Genomic DNA, 6,000 nt, shown 5'->3' with positions numbered 1-6,000 from the left:
CTGTAGTTACTGGTTTACCACTGAAATGAAAGACTGGGCAAGTGTAGTTGTTACGGAAGCTCAAAGAGGCCATGCGTTATTATTATTTTTCTGTCTCGTTTTCTCGTGATCTCGACATAACTACGGTTGTTTTCTCGTGATCATGACTTAATTTTCTCGTGATCTCGACATAACAAAAAGTTGTTTTCTCGTGATCTCGACATAACAAAAAGTTGTTTTTGCCTTTAATTTTCTATACAGTTTTTAATTGAGCTACAGGATTTACAATTAAACGTTTATTACAAGGTATGAAGGACAATGAGAGATCTTTGGCAGAAAAGTACAATTTATCATATGTAAATGTAAAGTTATGTTAATTCATTACACTTTGGTTATAAAATATTCACCTGCCCTATCCAAGAGTATTCTAACCAGTCACCTTTCACATAGGCTAAATCAAACATATTAATAAACACCAGGCAGCACGTCACAAACACTTAATACACGCTTTTCATCAATATAGAAAGACTCGCTTTCTTCTGCACTCAACAGGAGTCAAGAAGCACGTCTTTATGTGCTTTCCGCAAAGTACCGTTAATACTGTAATATGCGCGCACTCGGATCTAAATCGCGGCTGGCTTGACCGCAGTCATGCAGACGTCCCGGTCCCTCAAGTTGGCTGGCAATGAAATTGACCAAAACAACTTTTTGTTATGTCGAGATCACGAGAAAACAACTTTTTGTTATGTCGAGATCACGAGAAAACAACTTTTTGTTATGCCGAGATCGCGAGAAAATTAAGTCATGATCACGAGAAAACAACCTTAGTTATGTCGAGATCACGAGAAAACAACCTTAGTTATGTCGAGATCACGAGAAAACGAGACAGAAAAATAATAATAACGTATGGCCTCTTTGAGCTTCCGTAAATTGTAATTCTGGATTTCAGAATGAATAGAAGATAAGAGAATAGGCCTACTTCTTGTTTTACAAGAATCACAATTAATTTCCCATGAAATTATTGAGGTAAAAAAGAAAATGACATCACATATCCGAGAAAAGAATAGGCTACATATCAGATGACAATGACAAATGGGCTACTTTTTTTCTTGTAATATGTGGACTCAAGGAAATACAAATAGGCCTACATATGATGTGCTACAATGTAAATCCATAAAAATGCTCAAAAACCAGGAAAAGGCTGTGTCACAAAGACACGTGATAGTAAAATGTCTCAGAGGCAGATGGCAATCATTTAGTGCCTTAGCACAAGTAAGGCCTATGCACCATTATTTACATTTTCCTCCATGACTCACAGACTGCTTCAAGTAGGCTGCATGCCATCGTTTGGTATAACACACATACACATGTGCCAACAATAACTGTTCTATAAATAGACTTATAATGAAAAAGACAAGTTGGGAATACTGCATTAAATAAAAGAAGTGTTATTGAAGGAATTTTAACACTTGAGAAATAAGTGATATTAAACTACTTTATTACAAATAAGAACAAAGGATTGTGATGGAAGCAGTTTTGACTCTTGAGAAATAAATTATATTAACACAGCTCAAAGTAAAAATATCATTGCTTTAATACCCTCCAAAAAATAATGGCAGCACTTAATTTTACAGTACTGTTTTACATTTATGTACTATATAATTACAGTAATTACTAGGTACTAACCCTAAACCTAACCCCAACCCTAAATTTAACCCTTTTTAAGTGCATGTAGTTAACTAATATTACTCAGTACTTTCTTGGATAAGTACACTGTAAATATACTGAAAGCACACATACTGTAAAATAAAGTGCAACAAAAATAATTGCAAGATTTATTCATTTAAATTTAATACAATTCCATCAAATTGAATTGAGTAATCTTTAAAGGTGCGCTCAGTCATTTTTCCACATTATAAAAGTTTTACTCTTGAAGAAATGAATTGAAATTTTGAAACATATGTATAAAATCATGAACACTCACATGAGATGAGGACTGTAGTCATATCAGTAATCCTATAAAAGCTGTTTTATTCTACATGGGGCAGGGGCGCCCTCATGGGGGCTGCCATTTTAGAATCATATAACCAGCCAAATACTACTGCCATAATCTCAGTAACCATCTGGTTATTTCGTCTTGACACTTTCACTCTTGGATTAAATTAATCATGGCTGATTGTGAATAGTGAAATTTGAATAATGCTGCATCCACACCACTAGGTGTCACTGTAAGTCCAAGATGACACGAAAAAAAGTTACTGATTGCACCTTTAACAAAATAAAATTAAAATAACAACAAAAAAGTTGTATTGATTGATTTGGTTAAAAATTTAATTGAAATGTGTACAACTTTAAAACATGCAAAACTATATGTTTTAGAGTGACTTATTAATATTAATAGTTTTCACCTTCATATAGTAGATCATAGGTTTGTGTTTATCTGAGTTTAAACTCTGGTAATGTTTGGTGTTGAGCAATATGTTGTATCACAGAAGTGCTATTTTTCATAACAAGTGCAGATGTTTTTTTTGTTTTTTTATCATTAATGTAGATGAAACAGTGTCAATGCATAACATGATGACTCCAGAAAGGGAAAATGTTAGTTTTTATATGTATTCTGTGAGGTTTACGATTTGCTACTGAAGTATCTTACCTGTCAGTTGTCATATGTTTTAAGCAAAAGTCTACCTAATGCCAAAATACACCTACATTATAATTGATTGAAATAAACAAAATTAAGTCAATTTACTTAAATTACAATCACAAAAGCCTGTAATCTACTGCCATGATGAAATCCTTTACGGTAGCTACAAGTGGTAAGCTATTTTTTTTTTTTTTACCTTTTTGTGTAAATAAAATATCTTAATATTTATATCACCCCTTATCTAGGGCTTAGGAATGTTTAATCGCAGATGATGGTTTCAATCTATCGACCTTTGGTACATGGGCCCAGAACACTTCCGCTGCGCCATTCTATTTTGTGTAAGCTGGTGAGATATGTTCTATATCTTAAAATCATTTTTGTTGTTATTGTTGTTGACCCTCTCCTTTTCCCCAGAAAGAACTCTGCTGAGCATATGCTAAGTGGCATTACTCTAGCTGAAGTCGTGATTGAAGGAATTTAGTGTCTTTTTACTTTGCAGTGCAGTGGTGCCACCAACTGTCCAGATATTGACAGTGTAATATTCTCAACCAGCCAAAGGAACAAAGTCCTACAAAGGATCGATTACATGTTAATCTTAATCGCATAAACCTTATAGATTTGCCTTTAGAAAGCTAAAAAAAAAATGTAAATAAAATATTTTGTCTCACGTTTTCATGTGTAATAAAAAACAATTTAAATAAGAAAAATACACCAATAAATAAATAACTGTTATTTTGCCCAAATATTAGTTACATTTTTAACAACCACTTTTATGATATGTTGAACTACATTTATCATCATAGTGTATTGTTTTCTGTGTTATTTGAAATGTGAAGATCTAATGAAATATGGCCGCAAGCCCAGATAGGATAGGATAGGATTCATCCCCTGGGGGAAATTAAGATGTTACAAAATTATTGTCAATGTTTGAGGGACCCTTAAATATTTGTAATATTTGAAACATGAGTCGCAATTTCACTTGACCTGCTCTCATTTACCCTTTCCGTGTGGAATTTCACCTTGTTGGAATCTGTGTATGTCTGTTTGGTGGGTTGCTGAGGCAGCCGTAGGGTGCTTTTGAAAGACGACCCACTGGGCGCCTCCCATCATTTCCCATAACTCCCGCCAATGCTTGTGTCACATGTTTTGGCATTTAGACACAACAATCCCCTGGCATCTAAAAAACCACTTACCATATTGGCACACAATCTGTACAGCTCATACGGATGCAGAATCAGTTCAAATAAACTGATGTTACACAGGAGAAACTGTCAATATCACAGGACAGGGACATATGTTATTGTTTCTATTTCTAAGTTTCAAAGTTCAGAAATTAAGTGATTTTGATCAATTTTATCTTAGTTCCATTTCTCATACAGTGAAAATAACACTACAATTAAAGTATGTAAAGGACTGACTTTATCTGAAATTGCTAGATAAATTAATAGATGAAAGAATAAATAAAACAATGAATCCATTAATTTCATCTCAGATTTAAATGGAAGTAAATGATTAAAAATAAACAACAAACAAACATTATATGAGTTGCCATAGGTATAGACAAAGTAGTTGCCTGGCAACATAAAACTGTGTGATCTGACCTTGACAAATTTCATTTTTAAACTGTCGCCCCGCCTATCCCACAATTCCTCTGTGCCTCTGGGAATTTTCTGAACCTGATATTCTAATGTGATGTTTATTTAATGAATAAGCAATGTGTATATAGGAACACTTTTGTCTCTAGGTTATATTTGGGACTGTTGAAATTAATCTTAAATACTTACACCCCTGTTCACCACTGTACATCATTACCCCTTCAGTTAGAAATATACTACACACTCTCTCACACATACACTACACAAGATTGAGAAGCAGAAATATACTGAACATAAATGACTCTTACTGGGCATGAAAACTTACATACATTTTTGTACATTTATAAGAAAAGTTTATCTTGGTTAATAACATGGAAATTACTTATGGGCTCCTACTTATTGTAAATGAACTTTTTTGGTGCAAAATATAATTTGCTAATTTCACACTGTAGGCGATTATATGGCGTAGCAGAGCTGCGGGACTATGGAGAAAATAAAGTGATTACAAGGTTACTACATTAAGCATATCCTTAAATAATAGCCACATTTAAATTTTACATTTCTTTTGGAGTGAGCCCAGTACACCATGCACATCGCTTGCCACATTTTATGCTTTGTCTTGCTCAGTTGGCCCAATTTATCCGTAGGCCTCGTGTTCTGCTGTGCATTTACTGAGACTATTGAGCACTTCAAATGAATGGGAGAAATTGGAGCACCCAATATGGCAGATGTAGAAAAGGAAATCATGCCTTACAGGTACAAGCCATTCTGCTTACCTACTGAGCATGCATTCTATGGATTTAAAGGAATAGTTCACCCAAAAAAATCTTAATTTGTGTTCTGCAGAATATAGAAAGTCAGACACATTTGAGATGGCATGAGGGCGAGTAAATCATGAGAGAATTAACATTTTTGGTCAAACTATCCCTTTAAGTGTCTTCAAAGTAACCTGCATTTAGACACATTTAGTGCTGCTTTTCCATACCTTCCAACCTGGGTTTCAGTGTAGCACTGATATAGCTTTCTGTGATTAGGACTCTTAGCAGAGGATAGTTTCAATCCATCAACCTGTGGTTTATGCCCTGCATGGAAACTCACCCCAAATGGGACTTCAACCCACAAAACCTTACTTAGCAGGGGAGTGCCTTATCCATTAAGCTACTGGGGCTGTCTGTGCACAGCATGCGCATCGCGTGCCATGTTTTGTTGTCTCACTCAAGTGCCCTTAATTTAATCAACAGGCCTGCTGTTCTGATGTGCATTATACACCTCACAGTCATCTGAATAAAGGATTTAGTTTGAAAACAGCTCAAAGGATTGAGCGATTGCTCTAACTCCAGGATGAAGAAACACTTGGTTTAAGCCTGAGATGTGGAAGTCAAGTGCTTGGGAATGTTTCGTAACAGAGCATGATTTCGATGCATCAATCAAAAACTGTATTGTTGTAAATGGTATTTAATTATTTGTGAGGGTATATTTTAGGTACCATCCCACTTTAACTTAACATGTTAAACCAAATGGGACCATAGCTTTTTGGTTAAGTGAGTTTTTAATACTGTTTTAATGGATTATGATTTATTATCATACTATTATGCAGGGCTGTATGCATTCATGCACACATTGGCTTACCTTAGCTTAATTCCAAGGCTCTCAACTCCCAGGATGGCCTATATCCACAGTATCCAGTGGCAACCCCAACCCGGTCAAAAGTCGAAGGAGGAGCACATGTAAACATGTTGAGTGAGAGACACAGAAATAACCACAAAATGTCCGCCCAGAACA

Source organism: Xyrauchen texanus, chromosome 18 (assembly GCF_025860055.1).
Source record: "Xyrauchen texanus isolate HMW12.3.18 chromosome 18, RBS_HiC_50CHRs, whole genome shotgun sequence".
NCBI classification, from domain to species: Eukaryota; Metazoa; Chordata; class Actinopteri; order Cypriniformes; family Catostomidae; genus Xyrauchen; species Xyrauchen texanus.
Note: the sequence above shows the minus strand (reverse complement) of the source record.